Below are 22,744 nucleotides of genomic sequence, written 5' to 3'. Positions count from 1 at the left end.
GCCGGATCTCAGCTCACTGCAAGCTCCGCCTCCCGGGTTTACGCCATTCTCCTGCCTCAGCCTCCCGAGTAGCTGGGACTACAGGCGCCCGCCACCTCGCCCGGCTATTTTTTTTGTATTTTTTAGTAGAGACGGGGTTTCACCGTGTTAGCCGGGATCGTCTCTCGATCTCCTGACCTCGTGATCCGCCCGTCTCGGCCTCCCAAAGTGCTGGGATTACAGGCTTGAGCCACCGCGCCCGGCCTTCCTGTCAGGTTTTCAGTCTCATTAAAACAATTTCTAAATTGAGATCAGAATATTTTCTAATATACAGATTCAATTTTTGCCTCCACAGGGGTTGAATCAAGGTGTACTTACCTACAAGGCTAACTCTTATTTTGATTTGGCCTGAGACACAGTAGAATGTTCCCAATTTAAGATTAGCACTATTCCATCTGCCTGGTGCTAATTGAAACTGAAGAGGAAGGAAAGCTTTTATTTTATAATTGTTTGGAGAACAGCATGGAAAACTCCTTAGAATGTGATGAACCTGAATTTTCTAATTCCAACTCTGAAATTTACTAGGTTTATAAGCTTTGGCAAGTGTTAAGCTCTCTGTGTCCTGGTTTTCTTATCTGTAAAATGAGGGTAATAAAGCCAATTTTTAAAGGGCTGTTGTTAGGTTAAGTGATATGATTCTTGTAGGGTTGACTCTGGTTTTGACTTTGTCACCAACAGTGGGAGGTTGGAGTCATCAACCTAAGCATTGTCCCTGGCTTAGTATATGCCATAATTTCACACTAAAGCTACGTTTACTCCCATTATCTTATGTAACCTTCATATTGTGATTAGAGAAAAAAAGATGGTGGTGGTGTTCCCATTTGTCAAATAAGGAAATTGGTACTCAGAGAAGTTGAGTGGCTTGTCTGAAAACAAAGACATCTGACTCCTAGTCTGAGACTCCCTTTGTTCTTAACCAGTCTTAGGAGAGGGCTGTGTGGTATGTAAAAAAAAACAAAAAACAAAAAACAAAAAAACCAAAGGCCTTCAATTGAGAGTCAAGAATGGGCTTGGTGCAGTGGCTCAAGCTTGTAGTCCCAGCACTTTGGGAGGCTGAGGTGGGAAGATTCCTTGAACACAGGAGTATTTTTTCTTCTTCAGAAACAGGGTCTTGCTCTGTCACCCAGGCTAGAGTGCAGTGGTGTGATCATACCCCACTGTAGCCTTGAACTTCTGGGCTCAAGTGATCCCCCTGCCTTAGCCTCCCAGGTAGCTAGGATTATAGGCAGAAGCCACTGCACTAAGAATATCTTGATTTTATAGTTTTAGCTAGGATAATTTGGGAAAGTCAACTCAGTTTCTACTTTATTTAAACAGAAATATGAACTATTCTTCTTAACTCACTTTGGCAAATAATTATCGAGCATTTATTATGCCTTACACTGTGCTAGGCCTGTCCCTTCCCTCAGGCTGTTTATAATTCACTAAGGATGATAGATACAGATAATTAGTTTAATTGAAAAGAGTTATAACAAATGTATATGTGGCAGAAGATAATGGTGGCTGTGGTAGGAGTGGTCCAGGAGGGTGCCACAGAGATAGCCGTGGGGCTGGGCCTTGCTTCTGAGGAGAAATCTCAAAGGAGGGTATGTAAGAATTAAATTGGATAATGGGTATGAATGTGCTTTATTAGTTACCACATAAATGCAGCTCTTTACAACTGTCAATTCTTACAGAAGCTGCCTCTTTTCTAGAAACCTTGGCTGACCTAGTAGAACACCATAGTTGGAGTCCAAACTTAATTAAAATGAGAAGACAGATTTTAGTAGATTGGAATTTTATTAAAAAAACAAAAGCAAAAGCGTGTGTGTGAAGTTTTTGGAGTCCAGGTGTCCTTAAAATGGGGTGTGTATGCCTATTAAAATTGTCTTCTACTTCGATGACACAGTGGACCTCAGCTACTTTTGAGTTTATAAAGGACTTAAATATCACTTAAAAAAAAGCCACTTGTGCTCCTGCAGCATTTCAGATATTTAAAACAGCCTTGTAAACAAGTATGTATCCTGGGGAATAAAATGAATCAGGACAAGACAAAGAGAAATTGGGCGGCTGAGCCAAAAGATATGTAATGTTTTTATTTTTTAGATTTGTTTGGGTTCAGTAGTTGTAATTATTGAGAGCTTTCTATGTGCTAGGCTTTGTATGAAGTACTGAGGGGACAGAGATGAACGAAGCATTTCATAAACAAGGGGACATATAGTCTGGCTGGAGATACAAGACACCTGTGGTTAGTGATACGCATTTTTATGAGGTGCTCTAAGATCTTAAAGGTGAAGGACCTACTCAAGCCATTGGGTGAGGACTGCATCAGAGATGGCAAGTTAGAGGAGATGACACCTGAAGATTAAAAGTTTTGGAGGAAAAAGAAGGGAATAACGGGAGATAAGTGTGTTCTATGCAGTGGTAATAGCTTGAAGAAAGGCACCAGGATTTAAATAGTGCCCGGTACTTAAAGCGCCAACAAATAAGAGAAACATTCCTCAGAATTTAATGCTGGAGTGTAGTAACTGATAAAACTTTGTATATTGTCCCCTTTTTGAAGAGATAGAACATTTTTAGTTTGTTAGTGTTAGTTACAAGATTTTAGAGTGGAACATTTGTTTTTACTGTGCAGTATTTTGTGTTCCCCATTTTATGAGTCTCATTAGGGGCAAATATGCAATTCCCTAAAGGAGATAATTTAGATACTTGCTTCCCAGGCGTCCTTGCTTCTGGGGCATAGGCAGTGACCTAGGTTTCACCAATCCAATCCGATATGCCCAGACCACACTTGGATTTAGCACTTAAAGACATGAGAGAGAACGTAATGGGAAACTAACTTTCTTTTTCTGATGGCAGAGGCAGTAGCATCCCCAGCAAGGTTGGGTTCCTGGCACTGAAGTGGCATTGTTGCTTGTGGTTGCTGTACAGAGGTTGAATTCTTGATACAGAAGTGACAGTGGTACCCATTCTAGCATGTAATGATCAGAAGTAGCTGCAGTGGTTTCCTCATTGGACTAGTTCTGCAGTGTAACTTTGTGCTTTATTCTGGAAGTTTAGCCTTAAGCCTATTTTTCCAACCTTCACCAAATTTTGTGAGCCACCCAATATTCTTTCAGTAAATTGATTTTCATTAGACTCAGATTTTAAATTGATTTTCACCAGACTCAGAATCTGGTGCTTACATCTAAGAATCCTTTGAGTCAGAGGTCATCAGACTACAGCCTGTGGGACAAATCTGGCCCCATTGCCTGTTTTTATAAATAAAGTTTTGTTGAAACATAGCTACACACGTTCATTTACATATTGTCAGTGGCTGCTTTTGTGCTACAAAGACAGAGTTGAGTTGTTGAGACAGAGATGATAGAGCCTGCAAAGCCTAAAATATTTACCATTTGGCCTTTTGTAGAATTTTTCAACCCCTACTTTAATAATGGTTGTCCCTTAACAACACTGAAATATTTCCTTCATGAGACAATGAGTATTAGTTTGAGTTTCACCCTTTTCTCTTAAATTTTGGTTTTGGCTTCCAGGATGCTCAGAGCAAAATTTGGTCATGAATTGCAAAGCATGGAGTGTTGGTACTATGTTGTAATTGTCTCCTACTTTATTACTTGTATTCCATTGATGATTACTGTTGTCCTAAGGGATATGTGTGTGTGTGTGTGTGTGTGTGTATATATACATATTTATGCTTGTAAGCAACTTGAAAGCCATTTTTGAAGTAGACAGATTATACTGTTATTCTGTTTTTTTTTTTTTTAAAGAACTTGGAAAGAGTGATTGCCTGCCTTATTGGGAACGTATCAAATTGTGAAGAATATTCTCAGTCTTCCTTTCATATCTACCTAGTATTGTCTTAATTTGCTCAGATCTTTTTCATTCTCATGCTAATAAGAGGAATTTATTTATGGTTAGAGACCAGTGGCTAATAAGGAATCAATGTTTCAGACTAGTAAGAAACATCTTTTTCTTGATTCTCTAGTATGCTTCTTGTTTGTCTCAATTAGAAATATTTTCAGCCGTAAGTAGTAGAAAACCTAACAGTGATTTAAAATATAGGAATTAATTTTCTGGAGGGAGGGTATTGGTTGCTTGTATAGGATGGGATACAATACCATTTAGAACCCAGGCTCCTTCTGTTTTTCTACGCTGCCAGCCTTTTCCACTCGGCCACTCTGCCATCGAGTGTGTGCTTTCCACTCTTGTACTTATGACCTCAAGGTTACGAGGCTACTGCAGCTCCAGAAAGAATGTTTGAAAAAGGAAGAAAGGGGTGGAAAGGCAGAATTAGCACTCTGCCTGTGTTCTATTTTATAATTAAAGCAACCATTTCCCCAGAATCCTTAGAAACTTACTGACTAGAACTTTGTCACAGGGACATGCCCAACTTTAAAGGAGGCTGGGAAAATGAGTGTTTAATTGTCTCATTACTTTCCTGGATAAAATTAGGGTTGGCAAAATTGGCAAGGATGAAGGGATGAATGGATATTGATTAGGGATTTTAAAGTCATTTGATTTTAGTGACTTTTTTTTTTTTCTGAGACGACGTCTCGCTCTGTCGTCCAGGCTGGAGTCCAATGGCGCGATCTCGGCTCACTGCAATCTCCGCCTCCCGGGTTCAAGTGATTCTCCCTGCCTCAGCCTCCCAAGATTACAGGTGCCCGCCACCACGACTGGCTAATTTTGGTATTTTTAGTAGTGATGGGGTTTCACCATGTTAGCAAGGCTGGTCTCAAACTCCTGACCCCAGGTGATCCCCCCGCTTCAGCCTCTCCAGAGTAGTGGGATTACAGGCGTGAGCCCCTGTGCCCTGCCTTTAGTGACTTTTTAATATGGTTTTAAAAAATGTATTTGTACTCTGTATGATTTTATAAAAATGTGTGCTGGTGCCTGTGTTTTATTGGAGCTACTTCATTTTTGGGCTGGAGATATAGTAGTAAATGAGGAGATAAATACTACCTTTCCAGTCTAGAGATAAAAAGAAATACTATCAAATACTTTCTGTAAATTGGATAAGTGTTTGGGAAGACTTCTATAAGGGCCATATTTAGGAGTCATTAAATCTGTTTGAGGGATTATAGGAAGCCTTCATAGAAGTGGTGACATTTAAGTTGGGTCCTAAAGGATAGGCAAAGGGATGAAAACTTATGGGATTATGCAGTAACTTGTTGCTGTATCTTCCCTGCTGAGGGGTTGATTGGCAATGTTAATACCTCAGAGATTGTCCATTTCATTATTAGATACCTCTGATTATTATAATGTTCTTATAGAATTCTCCATTTCTTCCTCCCTTCCCTGTCTCCCTTTTTGGTCAGAAGGGCAAAAGGTGATTTGTATGACATGATGAGAGGAAAACTCTTGGACAGTTACTTTAAGTCACTCTAAGACTGCATCCACATTCCTTTCCTAGCCTTCAGGATTCTCTGTAGTTTTTTTCTGACTGGTCTTTCTAGCTCCATTTATTCATTCATTCCTTCATTCAGCCATTACTTATCTATCACTTACTGTTTGCAAGGAATAGTTCTGACGTCTGGAGATAAAGACAAAGTCTTTGCCCTTGTGGAGCATATGTTGATTGGAGGGAGCCAGCCAATAGGCAAATAAATGTCAGTTGATGATACGTGCCAGAATACAAATATAAAGAATGGTTAGGGAAGAATTATCTGATAAAGTGATCTTTCAGCAGAGACTTGCAGGAAGGCAATAAGCCATATGGATATCTGAGGGGAAATATGTTTTCAGGCATAGTCACCATAGGGTACGAAGGCCTGGAGGAGAGAGTGTATATAGCCTGTTGGAGAAAGCCTTGGTGCCTGGAGCAGAGTGAGTGAAGTGGGGAAAAGTTGGAGATAAGGTCAGTGAAGTAGCAGGGTAAGATGAGGGGAGGAGGTAGAGGAAGGTAAGATCATATAAGGCCTTGTATGTGTTTGTAAGGACTTTGGCTTTTCCACTGAGATTGGGGAAGCCACTGGAAGATTTTAAGCAGAAGAGAGTGATGTGATCTGTGACATATTTTAAATAGATCACCCTGGGAGGCAAGAATGGATCAGTTAAGAAGGATGTTGTAATATTCTCGGTCAGAGTTTCCCAACAATGGCACTATTGACATTTTGGGCAGGATAATTCTTTGTTGTGAGGGGGTTATACTATGCATTCTAGGATGTTTAATAGTATCCCTGGCTCCCACTTACTAAATGCCAGTAGCACTTACCCAGTTGTTTTAATCCAAAATTTCCCTAGACATTGCCAAATATCCACTGGGGAGCAGAGCAAATCTGTCCTCCCCTCCCCAACTCCTCTTCACCCCACTATTGAGATCCACTGTTGTACACAAAAATTGCTGATGGTTTGGACCAAGGTGATAACAGTAAAGGTGATGAGAAGTGGTTGGACCATAGATCTGTTTTGAAGGTAGAGTTGATAGAATTTGCTGATGGATGCTTGTGGGTGCTGATAGACAAAAAGTGGAGTAAAAAATGAATCAGATTTTTGGCTTAGCAACTGTAAGAGTAGAATTGCCATTTATTGAGGGGTGGGGGGAGGAAACACCTGAAGGGGGAACAGAGTTTTGACCTATTAAGTCTGACAATCAGTGACACAGCTTTGTCTCCTATTGTCTTTAAAAATGCTTTTCCTTTTGAGGGTAAGAACTAGGTCATGTCATCCTTGCATCCATAGTGACGAGCATTGTGTCTGGCATGTAGAATATGTTCAATAAGTGGTGAATGAATGATGAGATTATTTACTATTTCCAAGAAGGACCAAATTATTTACTGTTTCCTAAACCACTCATACTTTTTACTCCTTTGGCCCTTTGTTTTTGTGATTCACTCAAGGGAAATCTCAATATTGCTATGAAAATTTTACTCCTTCTTCAATACCAACCCAAATACTGCCTCTACCACGAAGCTTTTCTTAGTTCTGCAGGTATAATTAATGTCTCCCTTCTCTGCACTTCTTTGCCTTGTTTGAAATTCAAGTATGCTTTGACTTATGACTGGTTGCTTTGACTTATGACTGATTGCCACTAAATAGATTTATTAGTACCTTTTTTCATTTCCATCTTTCTTTTGCTTGTTTCTTTACAGTGTTTTTGTAAGCTACTATTATTATTTATTTTATACTCCACCTCATATCAAGATCTAAGGTGCTCTAGATCATCATTACTGAAAGTATACTCCACAGAAAGTGACCTTAACAGGCAACTGGCCTTACCATCTAATCACTACAAGAAAAAATGTCATTTCAGATGTTGTTTTAAATCCAGCATCATCATTGTTGACTGATTTCCTTGTACATTTAACTGGTTGTGTCAGGAGATTTATAATTTTCACTTAGTACACATATTGTTTTAAAAGTTATTTGTGGTTTCTAAAGAACCCAATAAAAATAATCATTTTCAAATCTTTTAGGCACTTCAGTCACACTGTTCATCAGTTATAAACCATTAGATTGAAAGTTGTAGTCTCCAAACAAAACCAAATTTTTGAATGATTATTGATCATTCGCTTTTATAATAGAGTTAGCAGGAGTTGCTAACTCATATGCCTACAGAGGAGAGATAAGTGACTTAAAAAGGCCTGGTTAGGCTTAAGATGACTACAGAGACAAAACATTGCTGGCCAAGGTCCATGGCTTATAAGAATAATTTGTTAATTATTTACTTTGAAAACCAGAGGACTATTTAAATGAAAGGAGTTATTGCACTTAAAATATGTTAATTGCTAACTTGTGTAACTTCAGCAAGTCATTTGAGATCTCCAAGATTTAATTTCTTTGAATGTACAGAGTCATCTCTGAAGTTGCTTTTACCTCATTTGATTCTGTTAGTAATAAATAAAACTGCTGGCATCTTACCAGTATGCCTCAATTTCATAAGTATTGTATTTCATCAGAGGGAACTAAACTTAGCCAAGTTTCCTATAGCAGCACCCACCATTGAAAGAGAGAGACAGTGTATTAGCCAGCCAGTTAACCTTTGGTAACCAAACCAGTATTTGGTTATTCAGAACTGAAATCTAAAATAGATGATGTCTGAATTTGATCGTTCCTGCTGAAGATATTAGTGGTTCTGCCTAATACTGTACATAGACGTTTTGTTGTTTTGTCTACCTGATCCTATTTATTTTGTTCAGTCATTTTTCTAGTGTAGCACTTTTTAGTTTTGTATTTGCCAACTTCCCCTATTAGTGGTGATTTCCTCGAAACGTAGGCCATTTCTAGGTCATCTTTAATCCTCAAAACCTGGAACAGGCAAGAGCACATGACAGATGTTTGAAAAATGTTTGAAGAGATGGCATGCTTATTAGCTTTGTAGGTGACAAAAACTGAAAGAGAAAACTAATATTTAGATGAGTGAGCTTGGAATGATGGGCTGAAGCCAACAAGATGAAATTTAGGAGGAAGACAGCGAAGTTCTGCATTTTAAGTCTCAAAAGAAATGGCAACATATGGGCAGGCTGGAGGAGACTTAGCATGATGCTATTCTTATGAAAATGGTGGTTTTGGCTGCTGAAGCTCAATGTCAGCCAAAGGCATTGCAGTGGATAAAAATCTAATGCAACTTCAGGCTGAATTATTGGAAGTATTAAGTACAGTTAAAGGAGGTGATAGTTCCACTATGTTTTGCAGGGGACAGACTACACTTAGAGTATCATGTTCCCCTCGGGGTACCAGGCAGTAAGAGGATCATTGCAAACAGAACTCTATTTAGTGGAGGGTACTCTAGATCATCATTACTGAAAGTGTAGTCTGAACTGTTCCTAGCCCACAATGGGATAAGCGTAGAAATTGAAAGTACTTAGAAATCTTTATAGCAATTTGTCAGAGTAATTTTATGTGTAATGAATCTAATAAAAAGGAAGATGAACTTTATCTTGTATGTCTTTGTTTCTTTTTTTTTTTTGGCTTGATGATTTTTTTATTTTAATAGACTTTATTTTTTAGAGTTTTAGTTTCCATGAAGAAAAATTGTGTAGAAAATGCAGAATCCGGCTGGGCGCAGTGGCTCACACCTGTAATCCCAGCACTTTGGGAGGCCAAGGCAGGTAGATCCCCTGAGGGTCAGGAGTTCAAGACCAGCCTGGCCAACATGGTGAAACCCCATCTCTACTAAAAATACAAAAAATTAGCCAGGCATGGTGGCGTGTGCCTGTAATCCCAGCTACTCATGCTGAGGCATGAGAATTGCTTGAACTGGGGAGGTGGAGGTTGCAGTGAGCCCAGATCATGCCATTGCACTCCAGCCTGGGCAACAGGAGTGAAACTCTGTCTCAGAAAAAAAAAAAAGAAAATGCAGAATCCCTCTCTCCCTGTTTCCTCTATTATCACCATCTCATTAATGTAGAATTGATGAACCAATATTGATACATTATTATTGACTAAAGTACATAGTTTACATTAGGGTTTACTCTTTGGGTTATATAGTTCTGTAGGTTTTGACAAATACATAGTGTGTGTATCCATCATTATAGTATCATACAGAATAGTTTTATACCCTAAAAATGCCCTGTGCTTCACCTATTCATTCCTTAACCATTAACCCCAACCTTTCAAATACCTGGCAGCCACTCATCTTTTTACTATTTCTATAGTTTAGCCTTTTTCCAAATATCATGTAGTTGGAATCAGCCTTTTCAGACTGGCTTCTTTTACTTAGAAATCTACATTTTAGGTTCTTCCATGTCTTCTTGTGGGTTGATAGTTCATTTCTTTTTTTACTGAATAATACTACATTGTATGACATACCACAGTTTATTCATTCAATCTTGAAGGATATCTCAGTCACTTCCAGTTTTTAGCAATTCTGAATAAAACTGCAATAAACATTCATGAGCAGGTTTTTGTGTGAACATAGTTTTCAACTCATTTGAGTAAATACCTAGGAATACTATAATCACATAATGATGATTCAGTCAGTGATGGACCACATATGATATAGCCATCATCACATATTAATGCAACATATTACTCATGTTTGTGGAGATGCTGGTGTAAACAAACCTACTGTGCTGCCAGTCATATAAAAGTATAGAACACATAATTATATGTATTATATAATGCTTGATAATGATGATAAATGACTCTGTTACTGGTGTGTATATTTACTATGCTTTTTGTTGTTATTTTAGAGTGTACTCCTACTTATAAAAAAAGTTAACTGTAAAGCAGCCTCAGGCAGGTTCTTTGGGAGGTCTTTCAAAAGAAGTTATTGTTATCATAAGAGATGTCAGCTCCATGCATGTTACTGCCCCTAAAGACCTTCCAGGGGGACAAGATGTAGAGGTGGAAGACACTAATCTTGACAGTGGGACAAGATGTACAGGTGGAAGACACTAATATTGACAGTCCTGACCCTGTGTAGGTCTAGACTAAAGTGTGTGTTTATGTGTTAGTTTTTAACAAAAAGTTTAAAAGGTAAAAAATAAAAATAGATAAGCGTGGTGGCTCACACCTGTAATGCGAGCACTTTGGGAGGCCGAGACAAGTGAATAGCTTGAGCTCAGGAGTTGGAGACCAGCCTGGACAACATGGTGAAACTCCATCTCTACTGAAAATACAAAAATTAGCTGGGCATGGTGGCACATGCCTGTAATTCCAGCTACTCGGGAGGCTGAGGCATAAGAATTGCTTGAACCCAGAAAGTGGAGGCTGCAGTGAGCCGAGATCATGCCGCTGCACTCCTATCTGGGTGACGGAGTTGAGACTCTGTCTCTAATAATAATAATAATAATAATAATAATGCTACAAAGAATACAAAAAAGCATTAGAATAAAGCTATAAAGAAAATATTGTTGTATAGCTGTACAATGTGCTTGTGTCTTAAGCCAAGTATTAACTACAATAGGGTCAAAATTTTTTTTTATTTTTATTTTTTTGAGACAGAGTCTTGCTCTGTTGCCCAGGCTGGAGTGCAGTGGCCGGATCTCAGCTCACTGCAAGCTCCGCCTCCTGGGTTTATGCCATTCTCCTGCCTCAGCCTCTCGAGTAGCTACAGGCGCCCGCCACCACGCCCGGCTAGTTTTTTTTGTATTTGTTGGTAGAGATGGGGTTTCACCATGTTAGCCAGGATGGTCTCGATCTCCTGACCTTGTGATCCGCCTGTCTCGGCCTCCCAAAGTGCTGGGATTACAGGCTTTAGTCACTGTGCCCAGCCAAGTCAAAATGTTTTTAAAAAATTAAAAAGTTTTAAAGTAAAAAGTTATAGGAAGTTAAGGTTAATTTATTACTGAAGAAAGAAAAAAAATTAAAGTTTAGTGCAGTCTAAACATAGTTTATAAAGTCTACCGTAGTGTACTATAATGTCCTAGGCCTTCCCATTCACTTACCACTCACTCACTGGCTCATCCAGAGAAACTTCCAGTCCTGCAAGTTTCATTCATGGTAAATGCCCTTTACAGATGTACTGTTTTTTTTGTTGTTGTTGTTTTTTAATCTTTTATGGTGTATTTTTACTGTACTTTTTCTATGTTTATGTATGTTTAGATACATAAATACTATTGTGTTACAGTTGCCTAGTATTCAGTACAGTAACATGCTATACAAGTTTGTAGTCTCGGAGCAGTAGTAGGCTATACCATATTGGCTAGGTGTGTAGTAGGCTGTACCATCTAGGTTTGTATGTGTACACTCTGTGATGTTCACATAACAATGAAATCACCTAATGACACCTTTCCCAGAATATATGCCTGTCATTAAGTGACACATAACTGTATTTAGCTTTGTAAGAAATTCCTAAACTGTCTTCCAAAGTGGTTGTACCATTTTGCATTCTCACCAGCAATGAATGAGAGAGTTCCTGTTGCTGCATATCCCTATTGCCATTTGGTGGTGTCAGTGTTTTGGATTTTAGTTATTCTAATAGATGTGTAGTAATACCTTATTGTTGTTTTAATTTGCGATTCTCTAATGATAAAAGATGCTGAGCATCTTTTCATATGCTTGTCATGTGTATATCTTCCTTGGTGAAGTGTCTGTTCAGATCTTTTGCCCAGCTTTTTTTTTCTTTAATTGGGTCACGTCTTATTGAGTTTTAAGGGTTCTATGTATATTTTGATACAAGCCTTTTATCAGATGTGTTTTCTCCCAGTCTATGGTTTGTTTCTTCATTCTCTTAACACTATATTTTGCAGAAATTTTAAATTTTAATCAAGTCTAACATGTCAATTTTTTTCTTTCATGGATCTTGCTTTTGGGGCTGTATCTAAAAAGTCATTGCCAAACCCAAGGTCATCTAGATTTTCCCCTACATTATATTTTAGATATTTTAGTTTTGCATTTTGCAAATGCAATGGTCTGTGATCCATTTGGAGTTAATTTTTGTAAAAAGCATAAAGTCTGTGTCTAGGTTCATTTTTTTGGATGTGGATGTCCAGTCCTAGCACAATTTGTTGAAAAGACTGTCCTTTCTTCACTGAATTTCCTTTTTTCTTTTACAGTCAGTTAACCACATTTGTATGGGTCTATTTTGGGCTATTTACTTCAATTCTACTGATCTGTTTATCTGTTTTTTTCGTTAATACCACTTTGTCATTATCACTGTAGCTTTATAGTAACTCAGTCTTCCAGTAGATATCAATATAGTTATATCTATAAAAATATATTGCCTAGGCCACATCCCAGACCAACCAAGTCAGAATCTCTGCTGGGACTCTAGTATATTTACACATATTTAAAGCTTTCCAGGTTATTCTGGTGGACAGGGGGAATTGAAAGCCACCATACTAAACCATAAAATTATCAACTCCTTGAAGATGTGGTTCTGTTCACTGATGTGTCTATCGCCAGTGACTTGCACAAGATGCTTAAATAGTTGTTGAATGAACAAACGAGTAAAAGAACTGGGAGTATTTATCTTGGAGAAGAGAGAAAATGGAGGGGCACTTTAGCTTACATACATACATAGTTGCAAGCCTTTATTGTGACCTGCCCTGGAGGACGTTGCTCCTGGAGCAGAATTAGAAATTTACAGAGAGCCACCTCGCTGAATGTGAGGAAACACTGCCTCATAGTGCTAGTGGAAAGTGAGCTCCTCATTCCTGCATGTATTTTAGAAAAGCCTGGAAGACCATCCAAAGGGGATGCTGAATGGAGTGGGAAGTTGAGTAAGATAAGTTGCTATGATTATTGATTATTAGTTTGAAAAGCTGTGTCTAAGGCAGAGGACTACTTCTGGCTCTCATTCACCCTGTGTAAATTGGGATGAAGGACATGGTGTGGGGTTAAAAAAAATCTTAAAATGACTTTGAAGCTGAATCCTCAGACTACAGCAACTCTCCGGGTCTCTATTATTGACCAATTCTTTTTTTTTTTTTTCCTTTTTCTTTTTTTGAGATGGAGTTTCGCTCTTGTTGCCCAGACTTGAGTCCAGTGGTGCGATCTCGGCTCACTGCAACTTCCGCCTCCTGGGTTCAAGGGATTCTCCTGCCTCAGCCTCCCGAGTAGCTGGGATTACAGGTGCCCGCCACCACCCAGCTAATTTTTTGTATTTTTAGTAGAGACGGGGTTTCACCATGTTGGCCAGGATGGCCTTGAACTCCTGAGTATTTACCAGATGTGTGGTCTTGGGGAAGTCACTGACTTCTTTCACCCATCATATTCTGTTTTCCACCAAGTTCTGCTGCTGCTTCTTCCAAGCTGTGTCTTTAGAAAATATGCTTGCTTCTTTTTATATTAGCTTACAATATGTTAGTCTAAATCATTACCATTTTCTGTTGCCTGAACCTCTGAGAGAATTTATTATCTTGTTTCTTATTTCCACTCCTACCCCCTTTCTCCACTGAACAGCCAGTGATCTTTTAAAAAATGTAAGTTAGAGTTTGTCATTGTTTTCAAACCTTTCAAAGCCTTCCCACTGATAAAACTTGGAACAAAAGCCTAACTCCTAATTATGACCCGAAAGACACCACATAATCTGACTTCTGTCATGCCTCTTAAGAGCAAGGTTTGGGAGGGGGCAGAATGAGGTAATACTACCTCCTAGGGAGCATTTGCAAATGTGTGAAGGTGTGTTTTATTGTTTCAGTAATTGGGAGGCACTACTAGAGGCACTACTAGTCTGGGCCATGTTGGTAAATGTTCTATAATGTGTTGTTCAGCTCAGGTTCCATCACAATGCCTGATACACAATAGTTGGTTAAAAAATATTGTATGAGCCCTGGACATTTTCCCTGGACCTCCGTTTTGACATATGTGAATTGGTATAGTGCCTACTTCATAAGGGTGTTTTGAGAGAGACATAACATTTATAAAGTACCTGGTACACGATAGTTCTTAATAAATGGTAGCATTGACCAGGTGTGGTGGCTCACGCCTGTAATCTGCAGTTTGGGAGGCCAAGGCAGGAGGATTGCTTGAGAACAGGATTTGAGACTAGCCTGGGCAACATGGCAAACCCCATCTGTACAAAAAATACAAAAATAACGGGGTGTGGTGGCAGGTACCTGTAGTCCCAGCTACTTGGGAGGCTGAGGTGGAAGGATCACCTGAGCCCGGGGAAGGTCAAGGCTGCAGTGAGCCAAGATCCAACCACTGCACTCCAGCCTGGGCACACAGCAAGACTCTGTCTCAAAATAATAATAATAATAATAATAATAATAATAATAATGATGATGATGATGTAGCAGCTGCAGCTGCTGAGCTTTCTTTGCTTAGAAGCAGTTATAGGGGCCCACCTAGCGTTCTTCCGGGAGCATTAGAATTAGAACCTGGCACGTTTGGGGAGGGGGTAGGTGTATCTCTTTCCCTGAGGCCTAATGTGAATCCTAGGTCTGACCTGAGGAATCCTAGAAGAGACTCCTCTATACTCAGCTGTAGAAACTAAGGCACAGAGGAGCTCTGGTTGTCTTCCTTGACTCTGGAGCTCACACAGGATTCTGACAAGCCCTGGAAAACCTGGCCCTGGAGAGAAATTACCTCCTGCTGGAGACTGGGTGGGAAGAATAGCTGAGACGGTGAGAAGATAGCCGTCTCCCCGCCCTCAGCTCTGCTTTGCAGAAAAGGAGAAGCGCGCGGCTTCCTCCCGCCTCCTTCCCTCCTTTCTTCCCCCGCCCCTTCTGTTTCGCCAACCCCGACGCGGCGCCTTCGCTGCCGCCCTGCGAGGGCGCGAGCGTGCTGCACCTCGGGAGCTGGCGGCTGAGCTGCCAGGAGCCCAGCCCGGCCAAATCGAGCGGAGCCGGTGGAACAGGGGCCTTGTGGGTACCCGGCTGGGCAGGGAGAGGTGCGGCTCTGCGACGGAAACAATCTCCAGAGATGCCGGGGCCAGCCTTTCCCACCAGGTAATGCCGGCCCTGCCTGGGGCTCCCCTAGCTGGGCCGGGTTCTGGGGGATCTCCGGCTTTCGGAGAATGGTGACACGGGATCCAGTAGATTTTGAGGGGTGTCTTACTTTCCTCTTACCTTAAGGGACCTAAATGAGAGAAGGGGCTGAGGGTGGAACCTTTAGATGAGCCCACCCAGGGCTAGGCCTGCGCTGGAATCAGAGCTCTGCCCAGGGAAGGGTGTGAAGGGGAAGCTGCGCCTTTGGGGAACTGCTCTGCCTCAGAAGCTCTGCTCCTTTGCAAGCCACCTTCTACTTGGTGGCCAAGGTGGTGCTTTCCTCTGCTTTGGCTTAGTCGCTGGCCTGCTGGGACTGTGGGAGCGTTTCTCTGTTAAGAGGTTGAATGAACTGGGAGGGAGGAGACTGGGGGGACTAGTCCTGTTCAGACATCCTCTGTGGCTTGAGTTGCCATATCTGTGCAGTGAAGGACTTGACATTGTTTGTTACTTTGGCTTTTCCAGACCATCAAACCATCTTTTGGAAAGGTGAGCTGGTTTAAAGTGCTAAAATGGGCTGCAGAGATATCCCTCCCTCAACACTGTAGAAGAGAGGAGAACTTGGGAAGTAGACTTTGGTATCCTGTCTTCCAGCCAGCCTTTCGAATGGCATCTTGCTGGTTCTTCAGGGGCAAAAAAAAGACTGAGAATGCTGATGCTTATTTTAGTGTGGTGCGTAGGTGCGTTAGGTGTAGGGAGGTAGGGTTGGGAAGTAGAAGGTCAAGGTATGTTAATGCTTCTAAACTGGCCAATTTTTCTGTCCTTAGATATAAAGTTGCTTTAAACTAGACTCTCTTCTCTGGAGCCCCTTCCTTATTCTGCTGAGTTAATGACAGACGTGCCTGTGGTAATATCTTAATCACTATAATTCCTTCCTTCTTTATTACCTGGCACCAAGAAGCTCATGTCAGGCCCGATAATAACCTACTTTGATTATTTTGGACCTCTTTCCTCCCCCTAGTTTTTTCATGACTCTATGTCTTCCTCTCCTCACTTTTCTATTTCCTCCTCCTGATCATTTTTCCTGCCCCCTGCCTACCTTTTCTCCTGCCATCCCCTTCACCCTTCCTCCTCCCCTCTTGCTTCCCCTTTTGTATTTCTCCCCCTGTGTAGCCAGTTTTTCCTTCCCTCTCTTGGATCCTCCCCCTCTTGATTAGGCTTTCTTCTCTTTTCAAAAATTTTTGGTTAAGCTTTCTCATTATTCGTAGGTTACTGGTTTGTAGAGACCTTTTCTGTGTTTGTGAGGTCCAAACATTGTTTTCTACCTAACTCACCTGCTTCTAGCTTTTACCTCCAAATTTTATCTTCCCCAGGTACCATTCTCTCTCTTTACTGCCTCTGTGCCTTGCTTTGGGCCTGCCAAGAAGCACTTGCTCTTCCTGCATTTGTTTCCTATCTTTTCTGGTGGTGGTGGGGCAGCAGGTAGGCAGTAGGGAATAAGCAAGATGGGAAAGCGGGGCCTGAGTGGGAGGAGAGCAAGAATGTCAAGTAGTGCTGGGCAGAGGCTCAAGTTCCCTTTAGTGAGATGAGTGACTGGGAGGACCAGAAACTCTGGCAGCTGTGAGATAGCTGTGGAGGAAAGGAGGTAGCTCAGGGAAGAAGAGGGAGGATAGCAGGGATGGGTTGGAGGGACAGGCAGAGGAGGCCTGGAGGAGAAGACAGTGCTTCTTTGAAGAAGACAGTGGCCTGGACAAGATAAGGGTTATTTGGGGTAGGGCTGTGTATAGAAAGAGAAAGATTATAGTCTGGGAAAGGGGACTGTATAGGTTAATTATCTTCCCCTTTGATTACTGTCTTTTTGAACTGATTTCTACTCAGCAAATTTTTTTTTAGTTAAAAAATTTGAAAGAATTTACCATGTTTATCATGTTTAAAGTGTACAGTTTCAGTAAGTACATTTATATCTTTTTTTCCCCCTTCATGCTCCTCACTCCTTTTCCTGGCCTTTGGTAACCACCAGTCTACTCTGTATCATCATGAGATCTACTTTTTTACCTCCCACATATGAGTGAGAACATGTGATATTTGTCTTCCTGTACCTGGCTTTTTTTAAATCTGAAAAAATGGCGTCCAGTATCATCCATGTTGCTGCAAATGACAGGATTTTATTCTTTTTTATGGCTGAATAATATTCCATTGTACTTAACTGTACAGTTCAGTTTCAGTAAGTACATTTATATCCTTTTTTCCCCCTTCCTCCTCCCTACTCCCTTTTCTGGCCTTTGGTAACCACCAGTCTACTCTGTATCATCATAAGATTCATCTTTTTACCTCCCACATAAACATTTACCATGTTGGGGTAAATGACAGGATTTCATTCTTTTCTATGGCCGAATAATATTCCGTTGTGTGTATATATACATATATATATGTATACATTTTCATTTTGGCTGTTATAAATAGTGCTACAGTGTTCATGGGAGTATGATATCTTTCATATATTGATTTGCTTTCTTTTAGATATATACTCAATAGTGGAATTGCTGAATCATATGGTTGTTCTATTTTTAGTTTCTGAGGAACCTCCATGCTATTCTCCATAGTGGCTCTACTTATTTACATTTTCACCAACAGCATATGAGGGTTCCTTTTTCTCCCCATCCTTGCCAGCATCTAGTATTGCCTGTCTTTTTCTTTTTCTTTTTTTGAGACAGGGTCTTGCTCTGTTGCCCAGGCTGGAGTGCAATGGTATGATCATAGCCTACTGTAGCTTCAACCTCCCAGGCTCAAGCAGTCTCCTACCTCAGCCTCTGAAGTAGTTGGGACTGCAGGCACATGCCAGCATGCTGGCTAATAAAAAAAAAAAAATTTTTTTTTAGAGGTGTGGTCTCCCTATATTGCGCAGGGTGGTCGTGAACTCCTGGGCTCAAGTGATCTACCTGCCTTGGCCTCCCAAAGTGTTGGGATTATAGGCATGAGCTATCGTGCCCAGCCTTTGCCTGTCTTTTTGATACAAGCCATTTTAACTGGAGTGAGATGATACTACATTATGGTATTGATTTGCATTTCTCTGATGTTAGTGATGTTGAGCATTTTTTTCATGTACCTGTTGGACATTTGTATGTCTTGTTATGAAAAACGTCCATTCAGATCTTTGCAAGTTTTTAAATTGGATTACTTGGGGTTTTTTTTGCTATTTAGTTGTTTGAGCATCTTATATATTCTGGTTATTAATCCTTTGTCAGATGGATAGCTTACAAATATTTTCTCCCATTTTGTGGGTTGTCTCTTCACTTTGTTAATCAACAAAATTTTTGTGAGCTCTGTCCTTAAAGTCGGGGAGTTAGAAGGAAAGCCGAGATGAGAATGACAAAGTTGCTGTTTTATTGACACTCACTGTCAGAATGTGGAATGTGTGTGTGTGTGTGTGTGTGTGTATTTATATATATTTCTCTATAGTGGCTCTACTAATTTACATTTTCGCCAACAGCATATGAGGGTTCCTCTTTCTCCCTGTCCTTGCCAGTATCTATTATTGCCTGTCTTTTTCTTTTTCTTTTCTTGAGACAGGATCTTGCTCTGTTGCCCAGGCTGGAGTGCAATGGTACAATTATAGCCTACTGTAGCTTCAACCTCCCAGGCTCATTATGGTAATTATGGTACTAGGTTGGTGGGGATACAAAAATTAAAACTGGCCTCAGTTGCTGCCCTCAAATGCAGGTCAAGGAATGTGGAAGCTCATGTGGTAAGTATTGTAGAAGGAAGCAGAAGGGGCTGTAATAATGCAGAAGAGGGCACTTTTGATTTAGCAAGACAGTGGCAGAGCTAGGACTTAAACTTAAGTCTTCTCTGAAGGTGATATCTATTCTCTTATACCCTATTATCTCCTGAGTTTGTGTATACATACAGTGTACAAGGAGTTTTCCTATCTCCTCTTTTCTGCCTACTTTTGGGGGGAGACTCTAGGTACTGCTGACATGAAAAAAAGAACAATCCCATGTGGCAGGTCACTGTGCCATGGCCAAACAACACTCATTACCTTGCAAGGGAAACAGACTTCGTCCCTGTTAACTTCTGGCTTGAGGCCACTTGGGTGACTATGTGCTGAGCTCCCTCTATGAGTCATTTGATCTCTTCCTTCCTTTCCTCCCTGTTCCATTTTCTTAAATTCAATTTCTGGTGGGGTGTAGAGTCCAGAGACCAGATGCAGCTAGGCTAGGCATTTTTACTTCCACTGGCCTCTGTAGAATAGGGATTTAACACCTCATAGGGTTGGTGAGGATAAGATGAAATCATGAATGTGTGAAAGTACTTTGTAAAGTGCTGTATAGATGTTATTGTGGTTGTTCCCGAATGCATTTTCAAGCTGTGAAAAAATGCTCAGATGCTATAGCCTGAAAGCCTAGGGTTGCCACTGACAGGCAAGAATAGACATCAAGATTTACTACACCCTTTCTCTGCCCTCGAAAGATTCACAGACTAATAGGAGAGGATTGAGCCTCAATCCTCAATGAGTAAAGGAAAAGGAGTGGGGTAGATAGGGCTTTGGGACTGGTAATGAGCTCCATGGTCAGATAGAGACCATGAAGTATGTGCTTTATTTAAAGTCGAACAGATAGTAGGTGGCAATTATAAAAGATACTTTTAGTGACTTTTTATGATGTAACAAAAAAGGGGAGGGAGGACTTAAAAGTAGATTGACTTCAGTTCAAATCCTGGTTCTACCACTTACTGTTACCTGATTTTTAGTATTTTTAAGCTTCATATATAAAAATGGAAGATATTTATACCTACTTTGAAGGGTTATTATAAAGCTTAAAAATAATCATATAAAAAAGAAAAAATAATAATTATATAGTAGGCACTTAATAGCTATACTTATTCTACAAGTCCCCTGACTCCTAGGCTATTAAGTGTCCCTCTTCTGGATTCATGCAGCACCTATGTCTTTCCTCTCACCACTCAATAGTGGCAGTTACCATATTGTATTGTTACTGTGGTTAATGTGTCTACCTTTCCCATTAGTCTGTGAGATTTTTGAGGGCAGAGACAGGGTCTAGTAAATTTTGGTGTTGATACTGGGTGTCTACTCTTTTTTTTCCTTTGAGATAATGTCTCTCTCTGTTGCCCAGCCTGGAGTGTAGTGGAGCAATCTCAGCTCACTCACTGCAGACTTGACCTTTTGGCTCAAGCAATCCTCCCACCTCAGCCTCCTGAGTAGCTGGGACTACAGGTGCAAGCCACCACACCTGGCTAGCTTTTGTATTTTTTGTAGAGACAGGGTTTCACCACATTGCCCAGGCAGATCTCAAACTCCTGAGCTCTGGTGATCCACCCACCTCAGCCTCCCCAAAGTGCTGGGATTACAGGCATGAGCCACTGTACCTGGCCCTGAGTGCTTACTCTTGCCAAGTCCTGTTTAGTTGCTGAGTATACATTGGTAAGCACAGTAGACTTACAAAAGCATACCGTTGCTTCTTTACAAAGCTTATCGTTTATTGAGGGAGATGTATAATAAGTAAACGAATATAATTACAACTCATGATGATGCTGTGAAAACCAAGAGTTCCATTTGGTCTTGTTAGATTTGAGGTACTGATGAGAAACGCAGGTGGAGCTGTCTAGTAGATGGTTTTTAGGCTGAAAGAGAGCTGTTTGGTCTAGAGATCAAAACTTGGGCATCATCAACGTATTAATATGTAAAGCCATGAGAATGGAGGAAATAATCTTGGGGAAAGTGTAGTGTATCAGTAAGGAAGGTTCTGAGCAACGAAGGTCCCAAGCCTTGGATGTGTGGATGATAGCTGGAGAAGGAGGATTATGCAAAAGAGATAGGAGTAGACAGAAAGATGAAAGAAAAGCCAAGTGAGTGTACTTCCCTAGAAGCCAAGAAAGTAGAGTATTTGAAAGAGAAGAGAGGTCAATTACATTTAATGCTGCCAAGATACTGAGTAATGTGAGGACAGAAAAGTAAGCATTTATTTTGGCAAGATGGGGATAACTGATAGTCTTGACAAGACTGCTTTTGATGAAATGGTAGATTGTTAGTTGGCAAACAGAAGGGGAGGAAGTGGAGATAGTTTAAGTAGACAGTTGTTCTGAGAAGTTTTGCTACGAAGGGGAGCAGAGAAATAGGTGGTATTTGGAGGAGGATGTGGGTGTCAAGGGAAAGGGGTGTGTGTGTGTGTGTGTGTGTGTGTGTGTGTGTGTGTGTGTGTCTGTCTGTCTGTCTGTCTGTCTGTCTTTGAATAGGAGACACCAGAACTTGTTTATATTCACCCAGTATTTCTCAGATCAGTCCAGAAATTTAGATATCATCTTAATTTTTCCTTTTTTTTTTTTAATCACATGCTGTATCTAATCTTTAAACCGTTTGACTCTACCTTCAATATGTATCTGCCTTTGAATTACTTCTCTTCCCCTATTGCCAGTCATCAAAGCCACCATTAGTTCTCACCTGAATTATTGTAATGACTCCCTAATGGGATCTCCACTTCTGCATTGTTCCCCTGCAGCCTATTCTTCTCTGCTGCTTGAGTGGTCTATTTAAAAACATAGATCAGTGCTCAAAACCCGTCAGTGTCTTTCCACATTTGCTGCAAAAGCCAAATGTATTGTGGCCTATAAAGTTCCACACAGTCTGACCTCTGGTTACATCTCTGATCTCAGTCCCTTACCACATTTCTCTTTGTTTACTCAGCTTTAGTCTTGCCAATCTTTTTGCTGTTCTACGTGCCCAGTATATTCTCATCTAAGACATTTGTAGTTATTACTCCCTCTGCTTAAAATGCTTTTCCAGATATTACTATGATTTGCTGTCTCATTTAATTGAGGTCTTAAGTAACTGTTTCTCAGAGAAGCATGTCTTGATTATCTTCTCTTATGTACCATACCCCATGCATGCCCCTCCCCCAATAGTCACACATACACATAGACTTGCTATTGTGTATTTATTTGTGTATTTCTCTGTCTGCATCTCTTACTAGACCATAAACTCTAAGAGCGCAAGGCCTTTCTCTTATTCAACTGGATTAGTATTGGTACTTGGTAGATGCTCAATAAATGTTTGTTGAATGACTGAATATATCTAACAGAGAGGGAAAGGTTGACATGGCTGAAACAGCAGATTATACCAGGTGAGAAGGAGTGAAGGAATACAGGGATAAGAGAGAATTGGCTCTGGATGAGAGGAAGAACACCTCCTTCATTGTAACTGGAAGGAAGAAGGAGAACATGGATGCAGATACAGGGAGGCACATAGATTTGAGGGTAGGAAGATATAGTTATTCTGCCAAGATTTCTATTTTCTCATTGAAAGTAAGCTCATTGGCTGGGCGCAGTGGCTCACGTCTGTAATCTCAGCACTTTGGGAGGCCGAGGCAGGGGATCACCTGAGGTCAGGAGTTCGAGACCAGCCTGGCGAACATAGTGAAACCCGGTCCCTACTAAAAATAAAAAGTTAGCCTGGTGTG

General features: G+C 40.6%; 1 protein-coding gene across 50 annotated transcripts in view; it reads left to right on the top strand.

The window, feature by feature from the left end:
- PAK1 (p21 (RAC1) activated kinase 1) overlaps nt 1-22,744 on the top strand; it is a 149,189-nt gene that overhangs the window by 48,342 nt on the left and 78,103 nt on the right. For 20 of the 50 annotated variants that reach the window (XM_077963980.1, XM_077963995.1, XM_077963990.1 and 17 more), the window contains exon 1: nt 15,099-15,296. The exons of 28 other annotated variants lie outside the window; for them this stretch is intronic. The gene's annotated coding sequence lies outside the window, so the exon portion shown is untranslated. Of the gene's footprint in view, nt 1-15,098; nt 15,297-17,292; nt 17,497-22,744 lie in introns of those variants that run through there. 2 more of the 50 variants (XM_077963983.1, XM_077963999.1) reach the window with 1 other exon arrangement.

This window comes from Macaca mulatta, chromosome 14, assembly GCF_049350105.2.
Source record: "Macaca mulatta isolate MMU2019108-1 chromosome 14, T2T-MMU8v2.0, whole genome shotgun sequence".
NCBI classification, from domain to species: Eukaryota; Metazoa; Chordata; class Mammalia; order Primates; family Cercopithecidae; genus Macaca; species Macaca mulatta.
Note: the sequence above shows the minus strand (reverse complement) of the source record. Positions and strands in the feature narration are given on the sequence as shown.